The following is a 15,310-nucleotide window of genomic DNA, read 5'->3' as shown; positions in this document are numbered from 1 at the left end:
CACGCGGGTGCAGGGGTCCAAGCACTTGGGCCATCCTCCACTGCTTCCCAGGCTCATTAGCAGGGAACTGGATCAGAAGTGGAGAAGCCGGGACTCAAACTGGCGCCCATATGGGATGCCCATGCTGCAGGCAGCAGCTTAACCTCCTATGCCACAATGCCAGCCCTGGATTTCAAAATGTTTTCACATCAAAATAAACTTATTGTCTAATTCCATTTTCCAAGAACTTCCTGAAGTAGCTTTGTATTACTCAAGGGTGAAATCGATACTGTCACCTCACCTTAGAGCATCTAACACTGTGCCTAGCCCACTCAACAACTGCTGAACAAATGTCCTTCAATCACACACCACCGGGTTTCAAAAATGACCTGAGGTCGCGAGAGGATGCATGTCACCGAAAGCTTGCAATCTTCAAGCACATTTAAAATTCCAGTTGTTACTTAAGGAGAACCCCGGTTCCACGCATGGATACACCTCCGTGGGCCACCATACCCTGGTGTGGACGAGTGGCTCCCCACAGTGTCTGTCTCTGGAGACAGGGAAAGTCTGTATCCCCTGGACCGGGACCTAAACTTACCTCTCTTCAGGGGCTGATCCCACTTCTGCCCAAGGACGCCGCGCAGACTCGTGAGGACCTCGAGGTGCCAGGCTGAGCCGCTGACGGGGAGCAGGTCCTCTGGGTTGGCTGACCGGATGTCCAGCTGTGCCCAGGCCTGGGCGAGAAAAGCTGGGGGAGTGAGGACAACAGAGCCGGGCTGTAGTTAAAGCCTCCTCTTGGTGGTTGTCCCAGGGAGCCTGAATAATTGACGGTGCGGTCAGCAGCTGACCACTGGCTTCCAAGCGTGGGAGAGATCGATCTGGTCAACATTGACCGGCCCGGGGCCGGGAGGCCTGGGGTCAGTGGTGAGAAGCGTTGCCCCCTCCTGAGTCTTAATCAAAGGTGCCACCCAGGATCAGCTGGGTCCACCTGTGTGGCTCAGTCCTGCCCTGCTCTCAGCGGTTTCCTTCTGCCTGCCAGGAGGCGAGGCACCCGGTCCTGGCAGGGGAGCAGAGGGCGCAGCGGCCTAAGCTGGGCCGCCCGTGAGTCTGAGGTGCACGGGGCATTATCAGGAGCACCTGGGCTGCAGACCCAGCAGCTGCTGCTGCTCCGGCCTTTTCCGACCTGGCCCCTGCGGACCTCTCCTACCTTCAGGACCACTGCAACCTCTAGGAAACCCCTCCCCTGGGCTGTCTCCTCCCACTCCTGGACGTTGCCATCAGCGCCCCCACCCTGCCCCCGCCCAGTAGAGCAATCACTCTGCCCTCTACCTGGTGCTTCCTTTCTGCTTTTGACCCGGCACCTACCACGTGCCCAGCTCTGTGCAGTCTCTGGGGCTCAGCAGGAGGTGTGGGAGGCAACTCCATCTCTAACTGAGGCAAAATGGGGTGGGGTAAGCAGGTGGCCAGGAGGGCAGGGCCACAGCTGGACTAGCTGGCTCCCCAAAGCTTCTTTGTTTCTTTCTTTCCATCTTTCTTTGACAGGCATAGATTTGAGGGTGGGGGAGGGGGACACGACAGAGATCTTGCCAAATGATCCTAGCAGTGGGGGCTGGGCCAGGCAAAAGTCAGGCCGGTAACTCCACCCAGGTCACCCAGGTCTCCCACGTGGGTGCAGGGAACCAAGCACGTGGGCCATCTTCTGCTGCTTTTCCAGGTGCATTAGCAGGGAGCTGGATCCTAAGAGGAGCAGCCGGGACTTGTGGCTTAACCTGCTGTGCCACAAGGCCTGCCCCTCCACCTTTCTTCTCTCTCCTCCTTCCCAACCCCCCATACCCCCTCCAGAGTCCCTCTCCTACTAAGACTGGCTTCTGCATGGTGGACAGCTAGTCAGCCCTCGGCCCCAGAGTCCTCACTAGGGGAGAGGAAAATGGTTTCCCCCAGTTTCATGTTTCTTTTATTTATTTTTATTATTTGAAGGCCAGAGAGGCAAGAGATCTCTGTCTCCCCAAATGGCTGCAATAGCTGGGGTTGGGTCAGGCTGAAGCCAGGCGCTTCTTCCTGGTCTCCCACGTGGGTGCAGGGGCCCAAGCACTTGGGCCATCTTCCACTGCTTTTCCAGTCGCATCAGCAGGGAGCTGCATCAGAAGTAGAGCAGCCGGGACTCGAACACAGTGCCCATGTGAGTGTGGCAGGCGGCAGCTTAACCTGCTATGCCACAGCTTTGCTCCCCCCTCCATGCCCCAGTTTGTTTTTAAAATAGCAGAACCTGCAGGAAAAGACCCGGGTGGCCTGGTTTGGGGGAGCTGCTGACTGGAGAGGGACCACCTACCTAGAGAGTGGGAAGAGGAGGAAGCTCTTTCCAAAAAGACTGGGGGTGGGTGGGTGGGTGGAGGTTAGCCCCTCAAGCCAGTAGGGGCCTCATAGGACAGAGACTTGTATGCTGTGCTGTGGGGACGGTCCTGGCACTAGAGCCCAGAGGCCACAGCCCTCCTCACCTTTGGTGCCCCAAGCCCTTTCTCAGAATAATGTTTTTAAACATATGATCAAATATGGGGGCGGGCATTTGGCTTAGTTTAGGGTGCTGGTTAGGATGCCTGTGTAACTGAGTTCAATTCCTGCTCAAGTTGATAGCTCAAGCAATTGGGTTCCTGTCCCCATTTGGGGACACTGGATTCAGTTCCTGGCTCCTGACTCTGGCCCTGGCCCAAGTCCTGGCCCAGCCCTGGCTGCTTTGGGCATTTGGGGGCTGGAGGGAACCAATGAATAAATTTCTCTCTCAAACCAATTTTTTTTTTTTTTTTTTTTTTTTACAGGCAGAGTGGATAGTGAGAGAGAGACAGAGAGAAAGGTCTTCCTTTTTGCCGTTGGTTCACCCTCCAACGGCCGCTGCGGCCAGCGCATCTCGCTGATCCAAAGCCAGGAGCCAGGTACTTCTCCTGGTCTCCCATGCGGGTGTAGGGCCCAAGGATTTGGGCCATCCTCCACTGCCTTCCCGGACCATAGCAGAGAGCTGGCCTGGAAGAGGGGCAACCGGGATAGAATCCGGCGCCCCAACTGGGACTAGAACCCGGTGTGCCGGCGCTGCAAGGCGGAGGATTAGCCTGTTAAGCCACGGCGCCGGCCCTCAAACCAAATTTTTAAAAATAAACTTAAATACAGAGTACAGCAGGAAAAAAAAAAAAAAACAATGACACAGGTTCTTGCCAGAGCCCCTTGCGGATCTGAGCGTTGAAGGGGTGTGAAAAGATGCGTTGACTGGAGATTCGCTCAGGATTTCCTGCAGGGGAGTGATGGGGGCTTGGCTTTGCCTTGCAGGTGGAACGTGTTCTGCCTGGGTGAAGCACCTAGGATAGCAAGCCTGGAGGGGGCCGGCGGGGACTCACGAGCCAGGACTCTGGCTCACCTGGAGGAGTTGTTTGCGGAGTATCAGGTAGCTAATGCAATTGACAGGGAAACTGGAGGAACAGGCTTGACGGGAACCAGAGAGCTCCAGCCCGCCAAGGTGCCACGTGGGAGGCCGCTGCCTGCCAGCTGGTCACTGCGGCCCAGCCCGCGATGCTGCCCCATTGGGTGGCCCTCTGCTGGGGCAGGCTTGAGCCGTCTGTCCCTGGGCCTCAGTGTCACTGTCACGACTCAGTCCCCGGGGGCCGTGGCCACTGTCCACAGCGCAGTCTCTGGGGTGCAAGAGGCCAGCCTGAATGTGCCCCACTCAGCTCCCAGGGTGGGCGGTGGGGGTTCCCCCACAGATGCCGGTCAGCCAGAGAGGCGCACGTCGGCTGCTGCTGGCTCAGGGCGAGGGGGCGCGTGTACGTGGGCAGTCAGCTTCCCGGTCTCCCAAGCGCTAGTCTGTTGGGCGCCCTGGCCTGTGGCAATGTCTGGGGACCTGTGCTGCAGAGAGAGCCCTCCTCCTTCCCCCCTCAAAAGGAAACGGTGCTGGGCCAGGGGCAGAGAACACGGCCTGTCAGGGAACCGACCCGGGCTTCTAGCCTGTTCTCTGCAGCCCGGGGTCTGGAACCTATCACTGGTGCCGGGGGCATCTCTCTAGGGAAAAGGAAAGGGACTTCCAGTGACCCATGGGATGGTGCCGGCGCGGTGGTGTAGCAGGTAAAGACACTGCCTGCACTGCCATATGGGCACCGGTTCGTGTCCCAACTACTCCACTTCCGATCCGGCTCTCTGCTATGGCCTAGGAAAGCAGTAGAAGATGGCCCAAGTCCTTGGGCCCCTTCACTCCCTTGGGAGACCCAGAAGAAGCTCCTGGCTTCTGGGATCGGATTGGTGCAGCTCTGGCTGTTGCGCCCAATTAGGGAGTGAACCAGTAGATGGAAGACCTCTCTCTCTCTCTGTGCCTCTCCTCTCTCAGTGTAACTCTGAATTTCAAATAAATAAAATTTAAAAATCTTAAAAAAAAAAAACAAAAAAAAACGAATCCCCACTCTGAACCCCAGCTGGCTGCCACGCCCCCAGCCCCACCTCCCGCCCTCAGATGCTGAGCTGTGTGAGGGCCAGTCCCCCTGCCCTACAGCTCCCGGCCCCGGCTGTTGGCCAGCCTGCCTCTCCCTCCTGGGCACACAGCCAGGCCACCTGCCCCAGCCTCCCTGGTGTGTAGGTGTGGCATGTGAGCGAGGTTTGGCTGATGGAACACAGAAATGACACAGGCCACTTCCAGGCCTGGAGGCTGTAGCCACAAACAGGAGGGAGCCACAAGGAAGGCCCATCACCACAGGAACGCCTGGCACGTGAGAGAAGGCTGACTACCATGCCGCTGGGGTGGGGTGGTGGCACTAACACACTCGGAAAGTGGCTGCTAAGCCGGTTGTTCTCGGATCCTGGCCAGAGCAGCCCCCTGTTGGGACTTCAGGTTCCTCAAGTGTGCAAGGAGGACACACCAGGAAATCTCCAGGGACCCTTTAGGTTGTAGCTGCACACACTCACACACACCCGCAACTCACACCCACACTGACACACACACTCACACACCCACACCCACCCATTCAGACACATCCACTCACACATACACACTCACACACCATCCATACACAATCACACATTCTCACACCTACACATTCACAGACACATACACACACTCTCATACCCCCCCCACACACATACTCATACACACCCATTCACACACACACTCACACCATCCATACACAATCACACATTCTCACACCTACACATTTGCAGACACATACACATACACACACTCATGCATATACACACTCATACCCACACCCACCCATTCAGACACACATGTATACTCTCACACACCGATTCACACACATACACACACTCACACCATCCATACACAATCACACATTCTCACACCTACACATTCACAGACACATACACACACTCATACATATACACACTCATACCCACACCCACCCATTCAGACACACATGTATACTCTCACACACCCATTCACACACATACACACACTCACACCATCCATACACAATCACACATTCTCACACCTACACATTCACAGACACATACACACACACACTCATACATATACACACTCATACCCACACCCACCCATTCAGACACACATGTATACTCTCACACACCCATTCACACGCCATCCATACACAATCACACATTCTCGCACCTACACATTCACAGACACACACACTCATGCATACACACACTCTCATACCCACACCCACACAATACTCTCACACACACAGACACACACCCTCACACACTCACAACCTGCATTGGTGGCAGTTTCTGTAGGGACAGGCCCGGGGAATGCCTTTCTGGATACAATTTGTCCCAAGCACCAACAAGCCAGCGTTCTGGAAGCTTGTTTCCAACAGGCGTCAGCACAACAAACACACGCTATAGACCAATAAACCGGGATGCCCCGCGCCGGGGATGCAATGCACTTGTTTATGTGTATTTTTATGGCTTCCTGGATAATACAGGAGCTGTGTTCCCATCAGATGCTTTGGTGAGACCATTGTACGGCGTGCGCGCTGTGCTCGCGGGGCGGGGAGGGAGTGGCAGCTTTAGTTCTCATTGCTCGGGCTTCCTCTGGGACCAGACGCCATCCCCGTCGCTGCTTTCTCCACTCCTCTGGGGCCGGGGAAGACCGCACTCCATGAAGGGAGGAACAGCAGAAGGCATCGAACATGCTTTTCCCCAAACTTCCGGGACGACTATTCCCCCATTCTTACAGGGCAGGGGCGTGGTACCATTGTGGGGGAGGGGCACAGAGATGGGCTGGGCCTTGGTCATGCAGGCCCCAGGATCACAGCAGCATGCCAGGCACTGCTCTGGATGCTTTGTGCCTACAAACTCACTAAGACCGCATGCTAGCCTGTTGGGAAGCTCCCATTCTACAGAGAAAGAAACTGAGGCACAGAGAAGTCGAGAACTTGCTCAAGTTCACACAGCTCAGTGAGTAGCCAAGTAAGTGGTCCACCCAGTCGGCTCCCTCCAGAGCTGCGTGTGTAGACACAGGGAAGGGCTTTAACTTTACCCTAGAAGCAAACCATCCTGTCTCGAGGGTCGCTCGCAGCTGGGGGTGATCTTGCTCCCACCCAGGGGACACTGGGCGTTGTCTGGACACATTTTTGGTTGTCATGAGTGGGGAGGAAAAGCTCCTGACCCCCGCGGTGTGGAGGCCAAGATGTCAGCCGACACCCTCCAGCCGGCCCCTCCACCCCACACAACAGCCCAAGGTGGGAACGCCCTGCCTTGAAGGCAGACCCCCCCCAACCCTAACCTCTGCCACCTGCAAGCGCTGTGGCCATGGGGCCATGGACTTCCCCTCCCTGAGCCCCAGTGACTTCAAGAGAACAATGGCGATCAGGAAGTGCTCCGTCAATGTCAATGTCACCTCTTCTGTGCCCCTCCCATCTTTTCCCCCTCTCCTGGCTCTGATGGAGAAACAGAACTGAGCCCTTAACAGTGGGCCTGGGAGAATGACGAGTTTCTACCCCGCTGCTCCCTCCCAGCTGTCTAATTACTTATTTAAAGACTATCGATTCGCCAGGGCTGCTGCTGGGAGGCCTTGCGGAATCGCATGTCTCGTAAATAGCAAGGGAGCCGTGGCCCAGCGACGGGCCGCAGCCTGACATAACCAGGCAGGGGGTTATTTTCGCCTGGGATGCTTGTGAAATATTCATGTGCTGATTTAAATACCGAAGAAGGCAGGGCTGGAAAGGGCCAGAGAAATCATTTCAGCCAGAGCTTGCCTTTGACCTGCAGGGGCGCGGGGCGGGGTCAGCTGGATGACCCGGGTAGGGGCAGGGGCTTGGCAGAGAAGGAGGCTGGCAGGTGCGGTTCTGAGACTGACCCCAAAGCTTCAGAGCCAATACGTGGCCTTGGGAAGGTCGCTTTCTGGACTTTGAAAGGGGACAGTTAGAGATGGATGTAAGAAGAACAACGTAGTACATATTAGGCCTGCAAAATTCCACTGCAAGCCAGGTGAGCCTGACTTTCTCCCTCTGGACACATCCTAGGGTTGTTCAAGTTACATGAGATGACAGATGTTGGGGCCGGGGTTGGTTGACACGCCGGGGGTAAGCCTTAGCTTGTCATGCCGGCATCCCAAGTCAAAGGGCTGGTTCCAGTCCGGCCGCTTTGCTTCTCATCCAGCTCCCTGCTGAAGCGCCTGGGAGAGCAGCAGCAGGTGACCAAGTGCTTGGGTCCCTGCCACCCACCTGGGATGCCCAGATGGAGTTTTAGGCTCCTGGCTTCGGCCTGGCACAGCCTGGCTGTTGTGGCCATTTGGGGAGTGAACAAGAGGATGGAAGTTTCTCTCTCGCTCCCTCCCTCGCTCCCTCCCTGTCTCTGTCACTCAGCTTTTCAAATAAATAAAAATAAATAAAGTAACTGTTTTTTAGAGAAGACAGATGCGAACACCTTGTGATGGAGCAAGGACACGTTGACCTCTTACCTCCCTAACAGCAAGCAGCCCCCATTCTCTGCCCTCTAATACGGCCCCACCCTGCCTGGACCGCTGGACACATCACTATCTGAAGAGCCCAGCCATCAGCCTGAACTATCCCCACTCCCCCAAAGCTGTCGCCCCCCAGCTCAGCAGCTCCACCCCAGAGTCCAGCCTCAGCCTCCACCCAAACCCCTCCCAGCCCAAACTGTCATCTCCCAGGACCTTCAGAACGATCCCAGGCTCTCGCTCTACCTCGGCAGCCCAGCTTCAGCTCAGACCCCCAAGCCCCTTCCCGCCACTTGGTGCTATATAAACTGCTAGTCTGTAAGGCAGGGGGCTCGCTCTCTGCCGTGCGTTCACTGGGGAGTGAGCCCCTCCCAGGCTTCATTCTTCTGAATACACCTGGTCCGGCTGTGGCTTCCGACTCTGTCTCTTCTTGCCTGACAGCTTGCACCTGGCCAGGGACATAGTAAACGGCTGACAGATGGTAAGGGTGTCTAACGAGCAGGTGCGAGTACCCGCCGTCGCCTGCTATACAGGTGAACTGGTGGGAGTGGGTGAGGGGGTCTTTGTTAAAGAGTTATATATGTATTTGAAAGTCAGAGAGAGGCCGGCGCCGTGGCTTAACAGGCTAATCCTCCGCCTTGCGGCGCCGGCACCACGGGTTCTAGTCCCGGTTGGGGCGCTGGTTCTGTCCCGGTTGCCCCTCTTCCAGGCCAGCTCTCTGCTGTGGCCAGGGAGTGCAGTGGAGGATGGCCCAAGTGCTTGGGCCCTGCATCCCATGGGAGACCAGGAGAAGCACCTGGCTCCTGCCATCGGATCAGCGTGGTGCGCCGGCCGCAGCGCGCCAACCACGGCGGCCATTGGAGGGTGAACCAACGGCAAAGGAAGACCTTTCTCTCTGTCTCTCTCTCTCACTGTCCACTCTGCCTGTCAAAAAAAAAAAAAAAAAGAAAGAGGTCTTCCATCTGCTGGTTTACTCCCCAAATAGCCACAATGGCTGGGGCTGGGCCAACCTGAAGCCAGGAGCCCAGAGACTCCATCTGAGTCTCCCCATGGGTGGCAGGGGCCCAAGGACTTAGGCCATCTTCTTTCCCAGGCCATCAGCAGGAGGCTGGATCAGAAGCAGAGCAGGCAGGACTCAAACTGGCATTGGTGTGGATGACGGCAGCTTAACGCACTGCACCTCAACGTCAGTCCCAATTTAAAACTTCGCACCAAAAGTAAGCTTATCTTTTATTTCTTTTCTTTTCCTCCCCTTCTTTCACAAACCTTTTTATTTCAGAAGACAGCGGCAAGGAGCTGCCCTGCCAAGTCTGAAACCCTGATCCAGAAGCAGGATGGCTAGGGATGGTTTAGTGCCAGGTTACACTCATCTCTTTTTTTTTTTTTTTTTTTTTTTTTTTTTTTGACAGGCAGAGTGGACAGTGAGAGAGAGACAGAGAGAAAGGTCTTCCTTTTGCCGTTGGTTCACCCTCCAATGGCCGCTGCGGCCGGTGCATCTCGCTGATCCGAAGCCAGGAGCCAGGTGCTTCTCCTGGTCTCCCATGCGGGTGCAGGGCCCAAGGACTTGGGCCATCCTCCACTGCCTTCCCAGGCCATAGCAGAGAGCTGGCCTGGAAGAGGGGCAACCGGGACAGGATCGGTGCCCCGACCAGGACTACAACCCAGCGTGCCTGCGCCGCAAGGCGGAGGATTAGCCTAGTGAGCCACGGCGCCGGTGACACTCATCTCTTAATGATTGTTATGTATGTATGTATGTATGAGACAGACACAGAGGAACAAAGCAACAGAGAGCTCTCGTCCACCAGCTCACTCCCCAAACTGTACCCATAAAGACCAAGAGCTGGGAACACAGTGCAGGGCTCCCACATGGGCGGCAGGGATCCAACTGCTTGAGTCATCTCCTACTGCCTCCCAGGGTGTACACGAGCCGGAAGCCGGACTCAAACACAGGCCCTCCGATACGAAATGCAGACGCCCAGACTGCCGTCCTGTCCCGCCTTTATCTTCTACTTCCATGTGTTCATGAACGTTTGAGGCCCCTTACATGTGACGTTCTCTTCCTGATGCCTGCCGGCCAAGCTGTGAGGCAGGAATTTTGATTGCCCCAATCAGAAACTCAGGCAGGTGAAGTGACTTGCCCAAGCTCCCCCGACTCCCCGCCCCGAGCTGGGATTCCAACTCAGGTCTGCGGTGGCTGCAAAGCCGGCACACTTTCCCCTGTCCCGTGGGGCCCGGCCAGGGGTCACGTCAGTGTCGGCCACAGCATGCCAGCTCCAGGAAGGCTCGTGTGCGCCCACAGATCCATTCGCTTAAACCCCCCCGTCCTTTCGCTGCCGCACAGGTGCGTATTTCGTCACCTAAGATTTTTTTTTTTTTTTTGACAGGCAGAGTGGACAGTGAGAGAGAGAGAGACAGAGAGAAAAGTCTTCCTTTGTCATTGGTTCATCCTCCAATGGCCGCTGCAGCCGGCGCACCGCGCTGAACCCAAGGCAGGAGCCAGGTGCTTATCCTGGTCTCCCATGGGGTGCAGGGCCCAAGCACTTGGGCCATCCTCCACTGTACTCCCGGGCCACAGCAGAGAGCTGGCCTGGAAGAGGAGCAACCGGGACAGAATCCGGCGCCCCGACCGGGACTAGAACCCAGTGTGCTGGAGCCGCTAGGCGGAGGATTAGCCTGTTGAGCCACGGCGCCGGCGTCACCTAAGATTTTGACTAAAGTTAATCATCAGGCCCCACACCAGACTATGTGAGTCCAAATCTCAGGGGAGGGGTGGCACCCAAGTGGCCCTGGTGTTCAAAAGTGTTCAGGGTGGGGCAGGGGAGCACGGGTCTTGTGGCGCAGCGGGTGAAGCCACCGGCGGTACTGGCATCCCATATTGGAGTGCCAGCTTCAGTCCCAGCTGCTCTGCTGCCAACTAGCTTCCTGCTAACGCGCCGGGGAAAGCAGCAGGAGATGGTCCCAGTGCTCGGGCCGTGCATCCACGTGGGAGTCCCTGCTGGAATTCCTGGCCATTTAGGAAGTAAACCAGTGAGTGAAAGATCTCTCTTTCTCTCTGTCTCTCCATCTCTCCCTATCGCTTTCTTTTCTTTCTTCCTTTCTTTCTTTCTTTTTTACGATTTATTTATTTACTTGAGATGTAAAGTCACAGACAGAGAGAGGGAGAGGCAGAGAGAGAGATCTTTCATCCTCTGGTTCACTCCCCAAATGGCAGCAATGGCTGGAGCCGTACTGATCTGAAGCCAGGAGCCAGGAGCTTCTTCCAGGTCTCCCATAAAGGTACAGGGGAGCACTTGGGCCGTCTTCCACTGCTTTCCCAGGCCATCAGCAGGGAGCTGGATTGGAAATGGAACAGCCGGGACTCAAGCTGGTGTCCTTGTGGGATGCTGGTAAGGCTACCTGCACAGCGCCGCCCCCACTCTACCTTTCACACAAAGAATTTTTTTTTTTTTATTTGAAAGAGTTACAGAGAGAGAGAAAGAGAGAGAGAGAGAGAGAGAGAGAAGAGGTCTTCTGTCCGCTGGTTCACTCCCCAATTGGCTGCAACGGCTGGAGCTGCACCAATCTGAAGCCAGCAGCCAGGGGCTTCCTCCAGGTCTCCCACGTGGGTGCAGGGGCCCAAGGACTTGGGCCATCTTCTACTGCTATCCCAGGCCATAGCAGAGAGCTGGATTGGAAGAGGAGCAGCCGGGACTAGAACCAGTGCCCATATGGGATGCCGGCGCTTCAGGGGAATTCAGTGTGCAGTGGGTTCTGTCCCCCTTGTTGGCAACTGCTGATTGGGAAGTATCAGATAAGAGGCGGGGGAGGATCCCCGGCTGCTAACACCCACAGGATCCCTGAGGATGTAGCGGGCAGGGACTGCTTCTGCTGTCCAGCCAGTGTTGGCCCCTTGCCACACCGCTGACCTCGGAGAGCTGAGGACGCCAGATGACCACACGGCCCTCCCCCCTCTTGTGAGTCACTCACTCCCCACAAGTATCGGGCTGCCTTCTGGGGAGTGGACACTGTGCCGGCTGCTGGGGATGCAACCATGGCTGAGGACCACCCACCTGGCCCCCAGGGGGCCTGGAGGCCACAGCTCGAATTAGACGAGGACTTGCATCCACCATGGACGGTGTCCAGCAGAGGGGTGTGGGGACGTGGGGACACTGCACGAGGTGGGAGGGAAAGGCCTGATGTGTTGCCCCTGAGTGAAGGCGAGGGAGAGGAGGTAGGGCCTGAGGGGCCAGTGAGGTGGCAGCAAGAAGGAGGAGCTGCGCATGCGCCCAGAGGGCAGGGAGCCCCATGGTGCCCGTTCAACAGTCTGTGACTGCAGCCTTGACCCGCCTCTGGCTCTGAAGGCACCTGGCTCTTGCCTGGTTTGTGCGAAGGGCTCAGAGGAGGTGAGTTTTACACGACAGTCAGCGCCATGCAGCCTGGAGAGACGGGCAGAGCAGGGACAAGAAGGAGAGGGACTGGGGAGGGGGGTGGGGGCTGCAGAACCCCAGGTGTGAAGGCCCTGGGATCAGGGAGGGAAAGGGACACCCCATCTACTTTAGGGGTGGAATCCCCCCACCATGTATCAAGCAGGTCTGACATGTCTGCATTTGTGCCATGCATGTCATATCTGTCACATGTCTGAATCCTTGCAAGCATCATGTGGGGTGGAGGTTATTACTATGCCCTTCCCTTCCCTTCCCTTCCCTCCCCTCCCCTCCCCTCCCCTCCCCTTCCCTTCCCTTTCCTTCCCTTCCCTTCCCTTCCTCTTTCTTTCTTTCTCTCTCTCTCTCTCTCTCTCTCTCTCTCTCTTTCTTTCTTTCTTTCTTTCACAGGCAGAGTTAGCGAGAGTGAGAGAGACAGAGAGAAAGGTCTTCCTTTTCCATTGGTTCACCCCCCAAGTGGCTGCCACGTCTGGTGCACTGCGGCCGGCACGCTGCACTGATCCGAAGCCAGGAGCCAGGTGCCTCCTCCTGGTCTCCCATGGGGTGCAGGGCCCAAGCACTTGGGCCATCCTCCACTGCCTTCCCGGGCCACAGCAGAGAGCTGGCCTGGAAGAGGACCAACCAGGACAGAATCTGGCACCCCGACCGGGACTAGAATCCGGGGTGTCGACACAGCAGGCGGAGGATTAGCCAAGTGAGCCACGGCGCCGGCCTATTTCCTTCTTAAAAATTATTTATTTTGGGGGCTGGCGCTGTGGCTTAGCGGGTGAAGCCGCCTGCCTGCAGCGCCGGTATCCCATATGGGCGCTGGTTTGAGTCCCAGCTGTTCCACTTCTGATCCAGCTCTCTGCTACGGCCTGGGAAAGCAGTAGAAGATGGCCCAAGTGCTTGGTCCCCTGCACCTGTGGGTGGGAGACCCAGAAGGAGCTCCTGGCTCCTGGCTTCAGATCTGTGCAGCTGCAGCCATCTGGGGAGTGAACCAGCGGATGGAAGACCTCTCTCTCTCTCTCTCTCTCTCTCTCTGCCTCTGCCTCTCTGTAACTCCACCCTTCAAATAAATAAATAAATCTTTAAAAAATTATTGGGGAGGGTGGGTATGGGGGAAAGAACCATTGTATTCCTAAAGTTGTATCTATGAAAAAATGCATTCATTAAATAAAAACTCTAAATGCCCTCCCTAAACGCCCTCAATAGCTGGGGCTGGGCCAGGCCCAAAGCCAGGAGCTAGGCACTCAATCCAGGTCTCCCACATGAGTGACAGAAACCCAACTACTTACACCATCACCTACTGCTCCCCAGGGCATGCAGTAGCAGGAAGCTGGAGTCAGGCACGGCGCAGGGGCTGGAACCAGACACTCCCATGAGTGTGAATCCCAGGCAGCACCTGCCTGCTACGCCAAGTGCCCACCCCTCTTAGATTCACCTTACAGCTGAGAAGGCGGGAGCTCAGAGCCGTAACGTGACTCCCCAGAGACACACAACGATGTGTTGCAGCGCCAGGATTTGAACCCAGGTCTCCGTGACACGGAAACCCATGCTCATGCCTCTGCCCTGGAGGGGCTGCCTTCCCTTCCTTTCGCCCTTATCCGAGGCCCCCAGCTCCGTGTCAGAGGAGGAGGCTGGTGCTGGGTGCACACCGGGCCACCTGATGACACACACACACCACGAGCTTATCCGCTGCATGGACAGTCGAGGGGCTCAGAATCAGAAAAGTAAGGAGCTCAGCCGAGGTCAGAGATGGCAACGGAGCAGAGGTGGGACTAGGAACTACCCAGCCCAGGGCCTTGACACGACCCTAGCCGCGGTGTGAAGACGGCGGCCTCCCCTTGTCCCCAGCCCCCGCACGCCCATTGCCTCTTCAACAGCGGGGACCTCCGGAGCAAGGTCATGGGGTGGCCCAGGACGACCCACTCTCCAGCCTGCTCTGTCCTCTTCACTGCTTTCACGTAGACAGAAAAACAGAAAAGGCACAATTGCCGGCAAGACAGAGCCAATCCCCGCTTCACTCCCGCTGAGTCAGCGATCGCAGAGGCTTCCCTGGCCTCGGAGCAGAATCCAGGAATCTGCAGACGGGCTGGGACTGCTCTGCCCAGGGCTGGCACGGGAGGCGGCCAGAGCCGCCGCCGCGCTCCTCCGGGACCGGCTTCTGTCCGCTCCCGCCTGCTCCCTGCAGGGGTCTTTGAAGGGGCCACTTGTCTCCGAGGTGCACGGCACTCAGCGGTGTGGAAAGCCTTTGCACAGAGCACTGAGGCCCCCGGAGTGAGCCTTTCGGATTATAAAACACTGATCTGCACCAGCCTCCAGACGGAGGCAGCTTGGACCAGAAGCCTGGCGTGAGCGAAGCGCTTTGCAGCTCACAGAGGCCCAGAGGCGCTGGCCTCTCTGGAGAAGACTTCAGAGTCGCCAAGCCCTGGTCACACCCCTCGGCTGAGGCTGCCACCTGTCACTCACACGGCCTGGCAGCGTGCCAGGCACTCTTGCCCATGCTTTGTGTGTTAGCATACCTTACTGGCACGGCAATCTTATATGGCTGGTGCCATCATGATCCCCATTTACAAACTAGGACGCTGAGGCACAAAAAGGGGAAGCATCTTGCCCCAGATCACTTGCTCTGATGTTTGATGGGACAAGGGTGTGTTGTGTACCCATTTTTCAGATGAGGCAAACAGAGGCCCATGACTGTGGCCAGCTTTGCCTTGCTCTCTGTGTGACCTTGGACTGGTGGTGGCTCATCTTTTCCTTCTCTGCAGAAACAAAGGGGGTAGTCCGTGCTCTGCTCTCTTCCCAACTCCAGACAAATATGCAGGTGACTACGGCAGTGGGAAGGGAGCCAAGCCTCAGCACCGACCTTGGCCTTGCTGCCTGGGCCAAGGCCAGTGTGTGACAGGAGCCCTGCTTGGTTCCCCCATCCTCCCCCCGCCTCTGCCCCCAGGGCCTGGCTCCACTGTGCACAGCAGATCTCCTGGAGGCCTTCCCAGGGGCTTGGTGTCTCCCACAC

The sequence above is a fragment of the Lepus europaeus genome, chromosome 12, assembly GCF_033115175.1.
Source record: "Lepus europaeus isolate LE1 chromosome 12, mLepTim1.pri, whole genome shotgun sequence".
In the NCBI taxonomy this organism is placed as follows: domain Eukaryota; kingdom Metazoa; phylum Chordata; class Mammalia; order Lagomorpha; family Leporidae; genus Lepus; species Lepus europaeus.
Note: the sequence above shows the minus strand (reverse complement) of the source record.